Source organism: Triturus cristatus, chromosome 5_2 (genome assembly GCF_964204655.1).
Source record: "Triturus cristatus chromosome 5_2, aTriCri1.1, whole genome shotgun sequence".
Classification (NCBI taxonomy): Eukaryota; Metazoa; Chordata; class Amphibia; order Caudata; family Salamandridae; genus Triturus; species Triturus cristatus.
This window is the reverse complement of record NC_140588.1, coordinates 162,297,447-162,318,893: the sequence shown is the minus strand read 5'-3', so window position 1 is coordinate 162,318,893 and position 21,447 is coordinate 162,297,447.

Genomic DNA, 21,447 nt, shown 5'->3' with positions numbered 1-21,447 from the left:
ACTATGGCTGTAGTAAAATACATTTCATATTAACGATGTACAGAGTTTGATACTTGTTTCAAATAAACCTTTTGAACTTACACATAGACTCTGTGGTATTTGGTGTGGTGGGGTGGACTTACTCAAGTGAGTGAGCAAAATGGTGTTATTAATTATTATGTTCTGGGTTGTCTGTCTCAGTCATCATCAACATTGTGTATCTTCTTCGTGGGGTGGGGTCGGAAGTGGGACCCTAATGTCAGACACTATAGCAAGTCGGTCAGGGGATCGTGGGTTCTTCGGACTGAGGTGTGATCAGTAAGGTCCAACCTTCCATCAGCAACATCCTATTTTGTTGTGCATAGTTCTGTATGTGGCTCTGCAGAATCACTAGGCAATAGTAGTATCGTGTACTATCCGATCAAAAATACTAGTCAAATATCTGGTTGGCCATTTTGTTTGTGGTAATTCTCAAAGCCTCAACATTGAGAAGACTTGAAGAGGACAACCCAAAGGACAGGACACAGTGGCTAGAGCTATTGGTCAATCAGAGTTTTATTATTCCAAAGAAAACCTTCTATAAAGAGTGGGCAACTGTGCAAGCTTCGCTACAGACAGAGTAATATTAGTAATAGTAGTAGTAGAAGTAGTAGTACAGAGAGTCATAGCAGAGGCAGTTAGAAGCAACTTAGTTAGAGGCAGGGATAAACAGAATTTGGAAACAGATAGTCAAGGTCAAAGAAGTAAGCTTTTGTAAAAAATAGAATTAGAAAGTGGAACCATAATTTATAGTTCGGAAAAAAAAGATGCAGTAAAAGTTAGGGAAATATAAATGTCAATATAACCACTGGAGGACTTACTGGGGCCAGCAGCAGGAGCCTCGGTAGAGGAGCGGTCCTGTGGTTCCCCCGCCGACTCCGACCCCGTCTTCTTGCCCCTGGGTGGTGCTGATGATCATGTAAAATATAATAAAGAAAGACAAACATTAAGAAGTGCTGTGAAACAAATAATAATAAATCATTTTGAAAAATAAGTCAAACAACATTTTAGGAAACAACAATTGCAATAAAATTGACCTATCTAAGCAGATGGATCGACTACTGGCTTCTTCCTGCATTCACGGATCTTCTACTTATTTATGAACACTCCAGTGTTCCATAATCATTCTGATTACAATACGAAGCCTAGTAAGTACCACCTGACCTACACCACCTATTTCAGATGGGCCAATTGTTCACTAAGTCTGCGTTTCCATTTTTTTCAGCCATCAAATGCATAGATGAGATGGAGGACACATGCATACATTAGTGCATACATACATACAACAAATTGTGGGTTGGTTGCATGATTCTGATCTAGTTCTGCTACTGACTGACAATGCTAAGCCTACCACTCACTAAACAAAGTACAAAAGGTTCGACGGAGGACTGGGGTAAGCAGCAATCAGTGACAGAGGAGGTGTCACGCAGACCGCATAAAACAATTATTAACTAATACTAACAAACTAAACCTAGTATCCAATATCCATCCACCACTATTTCACAGTAGGACAATGGAAGGACTAGAGTCTCTCTAGCAAATCGCATTACCTAACTTCAGTTCTGAAAAATAAACTTACATAATCAGCATCAGCAGCACAAGCTAGCGCAAACTAACTTGCAAACAAGTAAGATTACCACCGAGCACCTGGGTCCTTGGCTTAAATCAAAGAACATTTTGCTTTTTGGAACGTAATTCACCAGCAACGCTTGGCACGCAGCAGTAATCTTGTTGTTCATCAAATTTAATATACACAATAAGTTACTCACCAAGCCCGACGACCTCGACACCTAGCAGGTCCAACAGGTCCTGCTCCTGGTCCAGGATGTCGGACCATCGGTGGGCTAGCTGATTGTGGGTGCGCCGGACCCCAGAGCACCGGAACACGGCCCGGCGCACCTTTGCCCACCGACGGTGCCGCTCCTGGGTAGCGTACCCGGAGCCGGGCCGGCCACCTGCTGCCAAGGTCAAGGGGAGGAGGAGCTGGATGAAAAAATCAAGGGCGGCCACCTCCTCCTCCCCAAACAGTTGCTGGGCCTGCACCCCTGCAGGACGCATTCTGCCGCAAGGCAGGCGGCCCTTCTCTGCTCCTGCAGGTCCCTTGCCCTTGGCACTCAGACTTCGTGTGCCCTTGGCCATGGTTCTGGGGTGGGTGGGAGGCGGAAAAGAAAAGTTAGAAGGGGAAAAAAAAGTTAGGGGGAAGAAGATAGAAAGAACTTTACAAAAGTAACAAAAACACAGTAAAAGTAGAAATAAAATGCAAAATATAAACTTAGGCAAAGAGAGAGATAGATAATAACAAAAAAAGTCAGAGGATTGTAAAGATAAAGGGTAGATACAAAAGTAGGCCCAGAACCATAGCATAGAGTGAAAAACAAGATGGCCGCGCCCATTCGCGACCGCGTGGGTAAGTTCGCGCAATATCTCTCGCGTACATGCACTATTCATCGCGAACAAGTAAAATGCGCTCCCGAACACGTCACTGCACATCGCGAACACGCTATCCGCGACCTGGAACAGGAAATAGGCATCGCGAGCGGGCGGGACAATTGAAAAACAAGATGACCGCGCCCGTTGGCGACCGCATGGGTAAGATCGCAAGATATATCCCCCGAGCATGCACACAGCTCCCCGAACACGCTCACCACGCTCACCGTGCTCCCGAACAAGAAAAAGCCATCGCGAACGGGTGCCCCAAGCAACTACGCAAGCTCGCGAAGCTACGCGAAGGTCGCGTAGTGCAAGTACATTTTCGCGAAGCTTCGCGAAGCGCGGCTACGAGAACTACGCCCAGGGTTAATCTTATTATTAAACCTATGTATGCTGTTACTTTAACCTTTGATTTTTCAATGAATGTCTGGGTATTTTTTAATATAATCAGCTAACTTCCCCACTGAGCACTGCTTTTGGTTATGAACAACAGGGGAGATGACCACTGGTGGGTTGGCCAACTCCTGCTCCAGCTCGGCCCTGACCTCAACCTCAATGTGGGTGGCCATACCCCCACTATGCATAGCATATGGCTGTGAACAGCTGGAGGTTGGCACAGGGCCCGGAGCTGCACCCAACCCATTGTGTGAAGCCAATTTCATGGTGTTTACAGCCTACACAGTAAGAGCTTGACTGAAAGGCCTGCCCCCCAGCCTGGCCCTGAGACCCACGTCGCTGGAGGCAGCAAGCCAGCTGCTGTATTCTGGCCTGGCCTTTGTCCAATCCTGTGAAGACAGAAAAGCCCAGTAGATCCACTACCTACATTTCATTTATTATTTTGCCAAGGTACAGGTGCTAAAGAAACACCTTTATCTGGGCTGCAGCCAACCAAACAGTTTACTGTGTGACCTATACAGGTCCTGTGATAACAAAAAAGATGGGGGAAAAAGTTCCCTCAGAGCACCCTATTTTGTAACTTTTTGAGTCCACACGACTCCTGGAGGACCAACAATCTAGATATATCTATTATAATAAGCCCCTTCATGACCACCCGGGCACCTCAAAAACGGTTGAACAACAAATTACAAGAAGCAAGCATTGTGAGTCAAGGTCTAGCTTTTTGGCAAAGTTAGTGTAAATCAATTCAGTTATTTTTCTGTACTGCTTCCAGAAGTATCCTATGGGAATTAACATTGAGAATCATTGTTTTAAGACCCTCCCTATTTCTGTGCCTCAGCTTGATGCATCAACCTGAAACATTCCACAGAGGAGCTGAGGTGGATGATCTTCTTTTGGGAAAAGTTAGTGCACATTTATCAAACAGTGCCAAAGGTATTAGGAAAATAATAAACTCTCTTCCTAATAAAATTCTGACCACACTATACCTACACGGTGACAAGCATCACTTTGTAAAATATTGGGGTGGTTTGGGGCCAAGACTGGTAGAGAGACCCTTCTTGGTCAGAAAGCATGGACGTAAAGCCATGCCTTATAAAATGTATTAATTGCACTTTCATGGATTTCCTGGTCTTCCTTGTGGCAAAATGATTGTCTATGGGTTGACTTAGTGGTTTACTGTCCACGGCTGGGTCCCTTGTTGCAAGACGGGGGCTTTCGTAAACGGCATGAGTGTAGTAGAAATGTATACATATTTTACTTCCACAAAAGTTTGTCGCAATTTGCCCATTATTGATATCCCTTGCTGTTTAGTGCACAGTCTTATCATCAATATTTAATCTAAAATGTTGCAATGATGATATAAGTGATGTCATAGAACATGTCAATAACTGATGTACTATGTAGATAATTAACTGTGCATGATGAGGGCAAAAGTTATAGTTACCGTAGGGCAAAAGTTGTAGTTATAAGAGATAACGAAAACTGGTGATTTTCAGTTGTTTTTTAGTTTTATATATATCCAATACAAATATCTATATCTATATATATTTATTAATACATGTATATTATATAAGTATACATATATATTTAAATATATATATTTAAAGTGGAAAAAGTTAGGAAATGGATTTTAAAAAAACATAGAAATTCACTGAAAAAAACAAAGGTTACAGAGACATTATATTTAGGCTTAGGTTCCACTTGTACAAATCCAGAGATATTCATCCGTTACAGTTAGCTAAATGTTGTAATGTGCTTATTCTCTATACACTCTCCCTACTCTGGTTCTCTGCCTGCCTGCTCAGCCTTTGATGAGGTATGATAGAATGTTGAGGGTGGTCTGGATTCTAGTGTGGATCAGTTGGTGAGAAGGGGCTGAGCAGGGAGGACGCTGCTCCTGGTGGGGCATTAAGAAGGAACTGAACATCTTCCTGTAACATGTAACTAATGATTTGGACTGAAGAATAAATCATCAATCATTAATACAAGACCATGCCTGCGCGCTTTCATTCATTATAACACTGGCGACGAGGATGGGATGGTTATTCAACAGCATGCCAAGTGAAGATGTTTGACAGCGCCTGAACTGAAGAGTGTTTTGGCGGAATATACACTCTGGGACAGTGTTGGGTGAAATTTGGGCTATTAGTCATTTATTTTTTTGTCTACACGGAGGGTTTGTCAGGGTGCCGTTTTTTTAAAAATTTAAACATGCCACGAGATCAGCTTGAGCGTGCGCGCTTTTACTTACATCGTGACGTGTCCAGCATTCTGCTATCTTCTGTGACGGCGTTTTGACTTCGTAGGATGTTATGCCCAGGGATACTGCTCAGTGACGCCTGCATGCAGATACGCGCCGGTAGCCACCCGGCGTGGCGTCATGAAGCGTGCTACCATCTTGAGTTTGGCCATAGCGCAGCGATTTCGAAGGGTTGACTGGAGTTCCTGTTTACCAACCACGAGTTTTCTTTGCTTACGGCAACGCTCAGAAGTCTTGGCGGTTTCTGGTGGATTTCTAGGACCCCACAAGCCAGGTGACAAACAAGTGTGTTTTTTTTAATGCTTTTATGCCGACCAACGACTTTGGATTGTCATTTCTGGCTTTTCTGGCTTTGCATTACTGTGGTTCATACGAGGTCTGTGACGAACTGTTCGTTCTAGAAGGGACATGGACAACTCCCTTAGAGCTGCATAGAACTCATAACGAAGAGTTTCCTGCTGGTGACAATTTCGGGTGAGAGATCGCTCACCGGAGTCAGAGACTTTCCTTTTCTTCATCTTGTCATTGCGTTACTATTTGGTTGTTTTGTTTTGAGTGGTGGATTTTGTTTCTTGAGATGTGTGGGGTGTTAACTGGTGTCTGTCCTCTGCAGTGCCTGTGTGTGTGCAAGACTCTGCGAATTTCTTGTGGACTTTTGGAATTTCATCTTGGCCAGTATATTTTGAGTGTGTTTTGGGTTTCACGTTACCCTGTATTTGTTTTGGGTTTCTATGTTGCCCTGAATTGTTTTGGGGTTAAAGTTACCCTGTGTTTGTATAGGGTTAAAGGATACCCTAAATGGTCTAGAGTCACCCACGTGAGGGTTTTTGGGTGTGTCTTGGGTTAAGGGATACCCTAAATTTGTCTTGGGTTATAAATACCCATCGTGTTTTGTGAGTGTGTTTGAGGGTTAAGGGATACCCTAAATTTGTCATGGGTTATGGTTACCCATAGTTTATTGCGAGGTTGTTTTGAGGTTATAGTTGCCTTGCAATTTGTCTTGGGTTATGAATACCCGTGGAGTTTGCGTGAGTGTTGGGGTTAGAAAATGCCCTAGTTTGGCTTGAGTCTTAGAGTAAGTCTGGTCTTGCTTAGTTTTAGTCTTAGATATGTCTTAGTGGTAGATCTGTTTTGTCTTAGTTGTGCAGTTTAGGGTTGTAGATCCCTGTTCTGCCGCAGTCTTGTGCCTTTGTATGAGGCACAATGGGTACGTTGTGGGGTGTAGTGTTTTGTACCCATAGTTGTAGTGTGAGTTTTCATGCTAGTTTTGCAATTTGTTTTTGATCATTATTAGGGGAAGGATGGTGTTTAATGTTTTGATTATTCATCTTCCTTTTCTAAAATGTGTGTTAAATTATCTTCATGCATTTTATTGTTTTTGATCATTATAGCTGGGGGGGTGTTGTTTATTAGTTGTATTAATGCATCCTCCTATGCTGAGTGTGTGTTGTTTCACCATAACACATTTTCATTGTTATCAATTATTATAAGGGGGGAGATGTGTTGTAATGTGCTTATTCTCTATACACTCTCCCTACTCTGGTTCTCTGCCTGCCTGCTCAGCCTTTGATGAGGTATGATAGAATGTTGAGGGTGGTCTGGATTCTAGTGTGGATCAGTTGGTGAGAAGGGGCTGAGCAGGGAGGACGCTGCTCCTGGTGGGGCATTAAGAAGGAACTGAACATCTTCCTGTAACATGTAACTAATGATTTGGACTGAAGAATAAATCATCAATCATTAATACAAGACCATGCCTGCGCGCTTTCATTCATTATAACACTGAACTAACTATAACTCACACCCCTGCAATGCACTGCTTTTGACCTCACATATTACATCACTTAAGACATGCCATAAAGAGATGCTCTATTATCAGCTTGACTTGTCACTTTGGAAAACTCACGGTCAGGCGAGATCAAGCAGAAACAGGGCTACAAGGGTAAAACCAGGTTGGTGCACACAATGTATGATCACTGGTAAAAGAAGCATGAAATGTAATGCTTCAGCACTGTGGTGATACTCGTGTGTGAAGTATTTAGGGACTGAGTGAAAACACTTCCAAGTAAGGCATTCAACCTATCTTTGTCAGAAGGAAAGGACCATAGCGGGATGTGGAAACCCCATTTGATGGTGGGGGTTGTATTTAGCATGAAAAGCACCTCTAATTTCAGGGGGAAGGTTGTTCCACAGCGCACATAATTTTGTCTTTGCAATATTTTTGGTTTTGAGGGATATTTCTTCCCAATTTGAAACAATAAACTGTGAACTAGTCCATTTGTACTACAAGTAAAATGTGTGCAAGCTAATGACAGTATTTGCATGTTTTTGTCTTTAGATTCCCTTGTGTGTCTCTTGATGATACATGCATACAGTGCAAATGAATACTGTCCTGAAGAAGGTGGTAGAAAATAAATATATATCCACTGAAATGTGTGTTGACCGACTGTTGGTGTGTCCAGCCTGGGCCCATTTACTAAAAGAAGAAAGGAAATCACATTTGGCTGTTGTATGGTTCATATGTTTTTTTCTGGTCTGTTTTTGTGTTTTGGGTGTGTGAAATGTTGAATGAATGGTATGTGAGATGAGACTATGGTACATGAGATCTCGTGGGGGTATGTTGAAATTTGTAGTGATGTGGTCAATGTTTTTAATTAAATTCATGCTTTTTGTCTTTTGTTATGGAAGAAAAACTATATATAAACAGAAATAATGTTATAAAGAAACATGAAAATGTGTTGTACAAAAAATGAAAAAGGAAATAAAGTTGTATGAATTAAATTCTTAAAACTCATTTGGATCAGCTCACGGTGTGATTTTTCTAAAGTGACAAGTCAAGCAGGATAGTCGGACTTCTCTTTAAGACAATTCTGTTTTTTTCTCCCCAGTCCTAACCCTGATATTGAAAGTGAAACAGTAGAGGGGTGCCCTTTTATGGGGATCACTCATGACATGGTCAGTGACATCACTCATATCATCACTGATAAAATCTCAAATGACCAAACTGATAACATCATCTACCAAATAACTAATGTACCCACTAACACCCTCATTTAACTTTTCATACACCCACTCCAACTTCCACACTACTATTTTCAAACTCACTGACACTCCCATTCCAATACTCACACACATCCACTCACTGATTCCTGAGTCTACACACACATCCACTCACAACATCCATACAGATGTTCATACACCCACTCACTCACTAATACAGCCACTGATATATTCACTCATGTACTCACTCACTCACTCACTCACTCACTCACTCACTCACTCACACATACAGTCACTCATATACTCCAACACTCACCTATACTACCTTTCATATATGCAGTTACTTACCATATTACCATTCTAAAGCCACTTACATACCTGTCACTCACTCATGCAGCCATTCAGATACCCACTCACTCACCCAAACAGTCATTGATGCATCCACTTACCCACCCATAGTCACTCACACAGCCACTCACTCACCAATACAATCAATCGCACAGCCACTAAATTACCCACACAGCCACTCAGACACCCACTTAAGGAGACCTACTCAGGCACTCTCATACCCACTCCTAGACCTACTCAGACATTCATGCACCCACTCACAGGCCTACTCAGACACTTACATATATTCACAGACTGTATCAAACACTCTCATGCCCACTCACAGACCCACTCAGATACTCATGTACCCACTCAGAGACCCACTCAGATATTCTCACAGCCACTCAGATACCCATGCACACACTCAGAGACCTATTCAGACAGTCTCACACCCACTCACAGACCCACTCTGACACTCACTCACAGACCCAGTCAGATACTCTTACACACATACATAAACCCACTCAGACACAAGCATACCTACTGACAGACCCACTCAGGTACTCTAATACCTACTCACAAACCCACACAGACACTTACACACCAACTCATAGATCTACACAGACACTTATCTACCCACTCAGAGACCCACTTACATACTCTAAAACCTATTCATAGACCCACTAAGATACTCTCACACCCACTCACAGACTTACTCTGACACTCATGCACCCAATCACAAACCCACTCAGACACTCATGCACCCACTCACATACCCACTCAGACTTTCCTGCACCCTCTCACAGATCTACTTACATACTCACACTCACTCACAGACCCATTCATACACACATGTATCCACTCACAGACCAACTCAAACACTCTCACACCCACTCAGAGATCTACTCAAATAATCATGCACCCACTCACCGACCCACTCAGATATTCACTCCCTCTCACAGACCCACTCAGAAAACTCTTCCACTGACTCATAGACCCATTGCGATACTCTTGACAGACCTAGTTAGATACTCACAGACCCACTTAGACCCATACAGACACTGATGCAGTCACTCAGACATCCGCTTAGACACACACACACCTATTCACAGACCTACTAAGACACTCTCACACCCACTCAGACATTTATGTGCCCACTTAGAGTCCCACTTAGATACCCACTCACAGACACATTCAGACACTGATACACCCATTCACAGACTCACTCAGACACTCTCACACCCAGTCACATACCCATTCACAGACACAATGAGACACTCCCATACTCACTCACTGACCCACTCACAAACTCAAGCACCCACTCAGAGACCCATTCAGATACTCTCATACCCACTCACACTCACACAGACATTCACACAACTACTCACAGACTCACTCAGCCACTCTCACACTCACTCATAGACCCATTCAAACACTCATGGACCAATCACTGACTCACTCATATACCCACTCATGGATCAAACTCAGACACTCTCAAACCCACTCAGAGACCCACACAGACACTCACTCACCTATTCACATACCCATACAAACTCTTATGCACCCACTCACAGACCCATTCAGACACTCTTACACCCACTCACAGACCTACTCAGATGATCATGCACCCAGAAACTACTGAACGGATTTATACCATTTTAAAACAAGAGTGCTTTCTGAACCAAGAACTACCCTTTTGCCAAATTTGGTGTAATTCCCTTCAGCAGTTCTGGCTGTAGCAGTGTCTAAAGTTTCCTATAGAAATTAACAAGGGAAAATGAGTTTTGGACTCCCTTTTTTCTCGGCCCCTGCTTAACGAATCACCCCAAAACTTTCAAGACAAGAGCTGGCCAGAGCGCCCAATTAGTTTTGAAAGATTCGTCGAACGGCGTTAAAGATAATGGCAAAAGAAAAAACGCTTTTTGCATAGAAAAAAGGTCCTACCAATAACTACCTACAGGCAACCGCCAGTAGGTAAAAAAAAAAAAAATATATATATATATATATATATATATATATATATATATGCTATCCCACAGCGGTTCAAAGGTCCGGTTTGTTTGGCGCTTCAAAAAGGTGCGTCACCCTCGCGGTTTGAACCAAAAACCGCTAAACATGCCAACCATTTCCTCCTCAAAGAAAAATAGGGTCGCACTCCAGTTCGTGAAGATTGATTGATTTATTCACAAATCATTTGCGAGTCAGCAACAAAAGAAGACACACAGGTCCCAACCAACGCGTTTTGCTTTGCACACGATACCTTGTTCACGGTCGTTTGTTTTGCTCTTGGTAACTCATATTTAAACTTTACAAAAAAAACTTTACCAAAGGAAATGGTGATACCTCATTTCCTGCTCATGACAGGGCTTGCTCCTCAGACTGCTGGGAGTTGTAGTCCCTTTTATTTAAAAACTTTTGTGTCCATGAGAAGTTTAGAGACAAGCATTAAACTGGACAGACATTGGTTGAATTTTTTGAATGTTTCCGGTCAAACCGAAGCTAGAATCATAATTCAAACCATAATTCAAACCAAGGTTAATTATTTGCACATTCGTTTTCTAGTGTTCAAAAGTATTGCACAATCAAAATAACGACATCATTCTTATTTTGTTAATCAAAAAAAACGGCCACTTTGGCTATGAGGGTTCAGTACAAAGTTCAAATATATCGGGTTGAAAGTTCTGTGTCTGTGTCTGTCCCTTCAGTGGGGATATTTTGTTCTCATTTTGAGCTCCTCCAGTGGAGTGTCTCTCCCCATGTTGAGATAAGAAATCTAACCTTCTATTTAGTCTTGCCATTCATGCGATCCAGTGCAATTTGCTGCTTTTTTGCTTTGAGTCAAATGTGTATATATAATTCTTCCGACTGATTTAAACCATGTGGTGTCAAGCTTCTGAAATTTAAGATATGACGGGATTCCCGTTGGCGTAGCATTTTCTCCCTATTGCCACCACGTGAAGATATGGGAATGGTCTCTATTCCATAAAATTTCAAAGATTTCCAATTACCATTGTGGTAAAGTTCCATGTGCTTTGCCACTGCGTTGTTCTTGTCTTTGTTCTTTGTCGCACGGACATGTTCTAGAATTCTTTTTTTCAATTCGCATATGGTGCTTCCCACGTATTTTAACTTGCATGGGCACTCGATGACATATATGGTGTATTGACTTTTACATGATATCAAATCCCTTATTTGCCAAACTTTCCCATTAGCCATTGTCGTTTCCGTAGTTGGTTGCGCGATTTGGCACACTTTGCAGTTGTGGCATTTGATGAATCCTTTGGTTTTGAGCCATGTTTCCTTAGGTTGTTTAGCTTTGAAGTGGCTATGTACAAGCCGATCTTTTAAATTGGTTGCTCTACGATATGTTATCGTTGGTTGAGATCCCATTCTTTCACCAATTGTGCCATCCAGCTGTAGAATTTTACAGTTCTTTTTTATGATGCCTACTACTTCCTTTGATTCCAACGTGAAGTTCATTATTAATCTGATGGGTTCCATTTCTGGTTGTTGTTCTGTTCCTTTTGGTTTCAGACACTCATTTCTTGGGCTCTCATTAGCTCTGTTCCAACATCGATTAACAATCTTTTCATTGTATTTCCTGGCTTTGAATCTTTTTATTGTCCCAGCACTATGTTTTCTCCATTCCACTTCTTCACTGCATATTCGTCTTTACCGTAAAAATTCTCCGTACGGTATGCTGGTTATTAGAGAGGGTTGGTGGAAGCTTGTTGCTTCCAAAGTAGCATTGGTAGCTGTTATCTTGCAGTGAAGTGTTGTTTCCAGTTGATTATTTTTCACGTAAATTTCCATGTCCAGGAAGGTCACTCTTTCCTTATTGATTACGTAGGTGAATTTCAAATCACTTATACTGTTATTTAGTATTTGAAAATAATCCTAGAAATCAACCACATCCCCGTTCCAAATAATAAACAGATCGTCTATGAAACGAGTCCAGCTGACAATCTGTTTGGTGTATTTCTCATTTTGGATATTCCATGCAACTTTTTCCTCCCACCAGCCCATTGTTAAACAGGCATAACTTGGGCTAAAGGAAAAGCCCATAGCCGCTCCGTTCTTTTGTCGGAAAAGCTCTTCACCAAACAAAAAGATGTTACATGTGAGGCAGGTTGAGATCATATCTAATAACATTTCATTGTGATTTTTATAATGAATGTTTCTTTCCTGTAGGAAGTAACTGACAGCATTCAGGCCCAGGGTGTTGTCAATGTTGGTGTACAGTCCAATTACAAACATTGTTATTAGATGGTATGTGCTTTGCCAAGTTATTGTTCGTAAGATTCTTAATAGGTCTGTTGTGTCCTTTATATATGAGCGTAGTTTGGCTACATATGGAATAAGGAAAAAGTCAATGTAGTTTGCCATTGGTTCTAATAAGGAGCCCTTTGCTGATAGAATTGGTCTTCCCGGTGGTTCTTCTTGATTTTTGTGTATTTTCGGGAGAAAATACATTGTTGCCAATTTGGGGAAATCTACAAAGAGGTACCTGCTTTCCTCTTCATCTATCAAATTTTGTGATGTCCATGCTCTGAGTTTTTTTTCCATTTCCGATTTGAAGGTTGCAGTAGGATTTGTTTGCAGTTTTTCATAATGTGTATTATCTTGTAACTGCCGCATAGCTTCCATGATATAAAGGGTTCGATCCCATACCACTATATTGCCCCCTTTGTCTGCCATTTTGATTTCTATCTCTTGGTCCTTGGTCAGACTGTCCAGGGCTTCTCTTTCCTTCTTCGTGAGATTGTCTTTATGTTGGGGCTTTTTCATTTTGTAGAGATCATGGATAGCTGCTTCCTGGAAAAGATCTATTTTGTTACCTGGAGGTAACTGTGGGTAGAATTTTGATTTCGGGCGTTTTTCACTCAAACCAGCATCTAGATTTATCGATCACTATTTAAGACCTTATGTAGTGGCACTACCCTCTTACCTGAGAGACACAACACATTTTTTAACAATAATTGATGGCATACTTTGGGAGAATGATTACACTCTAGTCTCCCTTGATGTAAGCAGTTTTTATACCAGCATCCAACACAAGCAAGGACTTCAAGCTATTCAACATTTCTTTAGAACTAGATCAATCTCATTATTGCATCACTCACAGATGATCGTGAGTATGATTGAAATTTGTCTAATGAACAATTTCTTTGTATACAATGACACCATATATAGGCAGTCACAGGGCACAGCCATGGGAACCTGCTTCGCCCCCAGCTACGCAAATGTATTCATGGGCTGGTGGGAGGAGCAGGTTGTGATGCACATGGCGAATTTTGAAAATGTGGCCTTGTGGCTGCGCTACATTGATGATATTTTTTTCATTTGGTGTGGTGATGAGGATTCGGCTAGAGTCTTTATTGAGAAATTGAATATTAATAATCTCAACTTGAGGCTTACTGAACATATCAGCAAGAAATTAATGGAATGTTTGGATGTGTTTTTGGAAGTCAAAGATATTATCTTGACGACCAAACTATTCAGGAAAGAGACTGCAGGAAACAGTATCCTCAATGCTAGCAGTAGCCATCCTCGCAATTTAGTATACAGTATCCCTTATGGGGAACTGTTACGTGCAAAAAGGAACTGCAGCACTGATATGGATTACAAATGTGAAGAGACTATCATGTGTCAAAGGTTTAAGGATAGGGGATACAGTAAAAAGAATATCCAGGAAGCTATTTGTAGAGTAGAAAAGAGAACTAGAAATGAATTGCTATTCTCTAAGAAAGAAGATGAGAGTAGTGACTGTATTAGATTCATTACAACATTTTCTGGCCAGGCCAATGAGGTACGCAAAATTTTCAAAAAACACTGGCATGTACTTTTGACTGATGAACATCTCAAGAAAAACGTGGGGGAACTTCCTCAGATTACATTCAGAAAAGGCCGCTTACTTCGAGATACGCTCAGTCAGAACTATGTCACTTAATTCAACAAATTCAGAGGGAGACCTGGCTTCAGATGTTGTCATACATGCGAAGCATGCAGAGGGAGTACAGATTGTGACACTTTGACAGTACCCAACTCCAAGAGGGAGTTTAGAATTAGGAAGAATCTCACATGCCACACAACATATTGTGTATATGTTTTGATGTGCCCGTGTAATAGATGGTATGTGGGCAGCACCAAACATCAAGCAAAAAAGCGAGTGTTGGAACATCTGCAGGCTATTAGAAATAACAACAGACAATACCCCATAGCTCAGCATTTTTATGAGAGCCACATGCAAGATGACACACTAGTACGCATGGTGGTCATTGACAATGTGAATCTGGGTTTGAGAGGGGGCAATAGAGAGTTGTCCTTGAGAAAATTGGAATCGAAGTACATTATTGACTTGGAAAGTTTGGCACCGAAGGGGTTAAACTTAAGTGAGGAATTGGCAATTCATTTATATGATTGAATATTCACAAAAAACTTTGGTCCGCAGACAGTTTTGTTTATAATATTAATTTTAACATATTTTTTTACAGGTTGTGCACTTCCTCTTGTTACTGTCCTATCACAGTGTGAGAAGTTACATTGATGAATGAAATTGACCAACTGGATCGCATATGGATGCCCGTATTTATTGAGAAAGTTTAGTATGTCTATAGAAATGATGACTTTACAATAGAAATTGTGTGCAATACAACATGCCCACTGGGGCAAAGATGGAAATGTATGCAGATATATCGTTTTTACGCCATAACCCACTTGGGGAATAGGGTTAAGACACTAAGATTGAATAGTGTATCTTTATTGATCGTTGACATTGACAACCGATCAGACAACTGGTCCTATCACGTGCCAGTGAACATACTTGGATGGTGAATACCAAATGACAGCGGAGGCATATAGAACGCTACTTTCCATCATTTATACACACAGAATATTAAATCTAGCGTGAGAAAAATTGGGCATCATGTGATCATTATTCGTACATTTCTAACATCATATGCAACAAGCGGTTTAAATTGTGGACTCATACTCAGGATGATACTTGAATTGAGTTCAAAAGAGTATGTGATTCTTTTATTGATATTTACTGCATTTAGGATGTTAAATATATTAGCAATAAGGATATCTGTACCTCTCTAGGATGGCCGCTATAGTAACAATGGTTTGGAGGCATTGGTTCGATAAGTCCGTCTTTTGAACATGTAAGAAGGAAGTGTATTTAAACATGGTGAATTTGTATACATACAAGCGTGAACAAGGCATAAAGCTGAAACACGTCGTTTTTTACCCTGCCATTAAAATTATTTGCAGCACTCTGAGCGTCCGAGTTTCTTCCTGGATTGGTGGAGAGTTGTGGAGTGCATAATAAGGAGTATTGGTATCCTACCTCGGACCGCCCACGACAGCCCGATTTATTGCACCGATATTTGTGGATTGTGTATATATATATATATATATATATATATATACACATAGATATATCTTTCTTTCTTTCAACAAAACATCCAGACTCACTCGAAAAGCAGATGAATTCCATTGATTCTTTTAATAAAAGGAACTGGCTTTTTCATTCAGATGCATTTCATTGCCTTACACGTTGAGGAGCACAGCTTCTTGTTCCCAGGCTCCATGATACTGCACAGAAATAGTGAAAAGGTACTTCCCCTCTGCATGTCCATTTAATTAGCCCTCAGTGGTCCCCACAGGTGAGTTCAACTAAGTGTTGCATGCTGGGATCAGTAGTGCACTTTCACGATTCGTTTACCTTTTTTTTAGGTTTCTGTACTGTAGCAAAATGTTCATTTAATTTAAAAGCCTTTCAGTGAGCCTCTGAGATGAAAATGTTCAGTTTATTTTCTCTTTCTGCTTTTCCACTAAGGAAGACTCGGAGTAGTTCCATGTCCTCGTGGCCCCCTAATCTTAACCTTGAGGGGTGGTGCTTTCTTCCCGGCTGGACTCCCGGTCATAAATCTTTCAACCAAACATCTCCAGTTAAAGACGCACTCGAAAAGCAGATGAATTACATTAATTATTTTAATAAAAGTAAACTGGCATTTTCATTCAGATGCATTTCATTGTGTTACACATTTCAGAGCACAGCTCCTTGTTCACAGGCTCCATGATACTGCACAGAAATAGTGAAAAGGCACTCCCCCTCTGCATGGCCATTTAATTAGCCCTCAGTGGTCTCCACAGGTGAGTTCAACTAAGTGTTGCATGCTGGGATCAGTAGTGCACTTTTAAAATTCCGTTACCTTTAGTAGGTTTCTGTGCTGTACCAAAATTTTCATTTAATTTAAAAGCCCACCAGTGGGCCTCTGAGGTGAAAATGTTCCATTTATTTTTTCTTTTCTGCTTTTTCACGAAGGAAGACTCGCAGTAGTTCCATGTCCTTGTGGACCCTAACTTTGACCTTGAGGGGTGGTGCAGTCTTCCCGGCTGGACTGCTGGTCATAAATCTTTCAACAAAACATCCCCAGTTGTAGATTCACTCGAAAAGCAGCTGATTTCCATTGATTCTTTTCATAAAAGGAAACAGGCATTTTAATTCAGATGCATTTCATTGCCCTATGTGTTTCAGAGAACAGCTCCATGATACTGCACAGAAATGGTGAAAATACACTCCCCCTCTGCATGTCCATTTAATTAGCCCTCAGGCAGCCTCACAGGTGAGTTCAGCTAAGTGTTGCATGCTGGGATCAGTAGTGCACCTTCAAAATTCCTTTACCATTAGTAGGTTTCTGTGCTGTACCAAAATGTTCATTTAATTTGAAAGCCCTCCATATATATTTATGCGTTACAACAAACAAATGATGGACGGAATGCTGACAACGCAGACATTCTCCCCCAGTCAAGAGATCTGGGTTATATCCATCGTTATTTTGCCCACTACGCCACCCCAGTTCAGACATGGCCATATGCAAATCAGTCTTGACCCTGTGCCTCATGGGAACAGTCCAGCCCGAACTGCCAAGCCATGTCTTCCCTGGACCGGAATCAAGCATCCTAGGACCGGTTTCTGGCTATCAGCCGTCATCAGCCAGGATAGCTTGACTCCAGTGGCGTAGTGAGCACGGGTCCCACGTCTGGGAATACCCATCCCACTTAGGGCGAAAAGCGTTACAACAAACAAATGATGGACGGAATGCTGACAATGCAGACATTCTCCCCCAGTCAAGAGATCTGGGTTATATCCATCGTTATTTTGCCCACTACGCCACCCCAGTTCAGACATGGCCATATGCAAATCAGTCTTGACCCTGTGCCTCATGGGAACAGTCCAGCCCGAACTGCCAAGCCATGTCTTCCCTGGACCGGACTCAAGCATCCTAGGACCGGTTTCTGGCTATCAGCCGTCATCAGCCAGGATAGCTTGACTCCAGTGGCGTAGTGAGCACGGGTCCCACGTCTGGGAATACCCATCCCACTTAGGGCGAAAAGCGTTACAACAAACAAATGATGGACGGAATGCTGACAATGCAGACATTCTCCCCCAGTCAAGAGATCTGGGTTATATCCATCGTTATTTTGCCCACTACGCCACCCCAGTTCAGACATGGCCATATGCAAATCAGTCTTGACCCTGTGCCTCATGGGAACAGTCCAGCCCGAACTGCCAAGCCATGTCTTCCCTGGACCGGAATCAAGCATCCTAGGACCGGTTTCTGGCTATCAGCCGTCATCAGCCAGGATAGCTTGACTCCAGTGGCGTAGTGAGTATTGTTTGTTGTCAATTGTTTGTTGTAACATATATATTTATGGACATATAGGAACATATACATGTAGTTTTTCCTTCTTTAAACCACAAAAGGTGGTTCTAACAAGAGCCATATATTTTCCAGCTTTGAAACTGTTGGTTTTTTTTGTTGCTTTTTTAAAAAATGTGTTGTTTATTTTGGTGTTTTCTTTAAGTTTTTCAAAATGACGACCATGAAAAAGGATCTGCTAAAATAAAGCACACAAAACTATTCAACTTGTTTCAAAAATAAAAAAAATAACATGTGTGGCTTCTTGCAGCCTCTAGTAGAGCTAGCATGGACTGCTCTACCAAAGCCAGGACTTTCTCGCACACTATGCAACATGTGTCTATCTGTGAATGTTCTGGATGTCTTGTTAGCAGATGTCCAGCAACCTCACTTTGCAGAGTATCTTGTGGCACTAGCTGCATCGCATCAGATGACAAACTCTGCAGCATATCACACTACTTCTATGCTCTTGTCAAATGCCATGGATGAAATGTTTTAAGGCATTTCAGCATGGAACTAGTTCCATGGGAGTACTTTTTACTTGCACCTCTAGATTACATTTTATCCAAAAAAGTGCTTTCGAACATCCTTTGCGATTACTTTTTTCTCACCAGATGGAATTTTGATGAGCTGTCCAAGCGCTGCTGGTCTGTCTGGTCAGTGCTTACAGATGCCATTATAAAATGAACTTCCAAAAAACACCACGTCAAAAACAATCTTGCAGTTCAATCTATGGGAAGTGAGGAAGAAGGCCACACTGTCTGCATAAAAAACTTTGCAGGAACGTCCTATACAAAAGGTTGCTAGGGGTTTTAACCAATAAAATCCCTGTTTTGTGTAACATGGGATTTGCAGTGACGTTGCGATGATGTTGTGATGAATCATGAAGCTGCAAAAAAGTATTAAAACAACCTTGTAAGCTTAAATTACTTATATATCATTTTAGCCACTTACCTCAAATATCAGTTTTATACTGTCCATATACGTTTTTACAAGTTTTTACAAATCACGCCAGTAACCTGAACATCCAGTGGTAAGAAGAATGTATTCGTGGGGGGAGGTTGCGACGGCTTCGTGATTCCCCAAAACCCATAAAAAATTAAAAAGATATTTAGTTTTTTAACAACATACATATACTCACTCACCCATATAGCCACTCACTCAAACAGCTACTCACTTACCCATACAGTCATTCAGTCACTCACTCACCTATACAGCTACTCACATACCAACTCACTCACCCATATAACTACTCACATACCCACTCACGCAACTACTTACATACACATTCACAGACCTATACAACCACTCACATACCCATTCACTCACCCATACATCCACTCAAATAGCCACTCACCAATACAGCTCCTTATGCACCCAGTCAGGCACTCATATAGCTACTCACATAGCTGCTCTCTCACCCCTACAGCCACTCACACACCTAGTCACTCACTCACACAACCACTCACATGCCCTTAAAGCATCTCACATAGCATTGTACTCATTCATACAGCCACTCTCACAGCCACTGACTCTTTTACACATCCACTCACTCATCCATACAGCCACTCATACCCCCACTGACTCATCCATAATGCAGCTCACAGAGACACTCACCCACTTATATAGCCAAACACACAGATACTTACACATACAGCTACTCACTCACCCATATCTCCATTCATAAACCCACTCACTCACCCATACAGTCACTTACACAGCCACTCTCACCCATGCAACCACTCATGTACCCACTTACTCACCAATACAGCCACTCCCACATCCAGTCATACAGACATACAGACACTTACACCCACACTCATACACCCGTACAGCCATTCATATAACCACTCAATCACATATACAGAAATACACACCGGTACTCACTTACCCATACAGATACTCTCACATCCACACAATCACCCACACAGCCACTCACACTGTCATGCACTCACCCATACAGCCACTCAAACATCTACTCACTTACTGATACAGCTACTCACAGAGCCACTCACCCACTTATACAGACTGTCATAAAGACACTCACTCACATAGACAGCCACATACTCACCCACTCACTTACCCATATATCCATTCAGACACCCACTCACTTACCCATACAGTCACTCACACAACCACTCTCTCCTCCATAGAGCCACTCACACATCTACTCACTAAACCATACAGCCAATCATTCACTCACTCACTCACCTATACAGCCACTCAGGCACCCACTCACACATGCATTCAAACAGTCATGCAACTACTCACATGGCATATGTTAAAATAGTAACACTTCATAGTAGTACGGAAAGTATACTAATTTAACTGATGCACAAGCTTAGTATATGTTTAACAATCAAACTTTTAGGAAAAACTCACAATCACTGAATTACGTCATCAGTCATATAATTTGAGATGTCATCAGCAATGGTATGTTATCAGTGATGTCACTGACCATGTCATAAGTGATGTAATGTTTGAGGTCATAAGCAGTGCATTTTAGGGTCATACATTATAGTTATGTCAGATAATTATAACTACTTACTGTTGTTTGCTACGCTGTTGCTGCGGTGATCGTGGGGGGGCCGAGACCACAATCCCCAGCCTGCCCAGTGGCGTGGACACCGCCAACGAACTCCGCTCGCTCCAGGAGGTTCTAAATTACCGGCCAGGGCTCCCGAGGCATGGGAGACCGTTCTTTGCTACACTGTTGCTGCGGTGATTGCGGGGGGGGCGAGACCACAATTCCCAGCCTGCCCAGCAGCATGGATGCCGCCGACGCACTCTGCATGCACCAGGAGGTGCTTAATTATGGGCCAGGGCTCCTGCAGCGTGGGACGCATGCAGGCATGCCCTGGCCAAGGGCGGGCCGGGTATGTGCCTGTCTGAGACCAGAGGAGGCCAGGCTGGGCGTGGTCTCTTGGCCCAGTGTTCTGGATGCACGAACCAAGGTACTGCCACAGTTTTATGAGAACCTTAACTGTGTAGTTATTATCTTGTTAGTTTCCTAATCCCTGGGCAAAAGTGATCCCCTTGTGTGACTGACTCAAGATCAAGTATTTATTGCCGGGTACAGGATTGTTTTGTCTTCTTACCTGTCTAACAGAGCAGTTAATTTCAAACCAGCATCTATGGTCAAATCGAAGGCGGAAATCGTGGGTGTGAGGGGTAATAATACAGCAACTATTGATTCTTTTTTAACTAGGGCGGCCAGTGTCATCTCGAAGGAGATAGCCCTGATGGAAAGAAGGATTTCCCTGGAGACAGATAAATCCTCCTCACCCCAACCTCATGTGGACAGCCCAG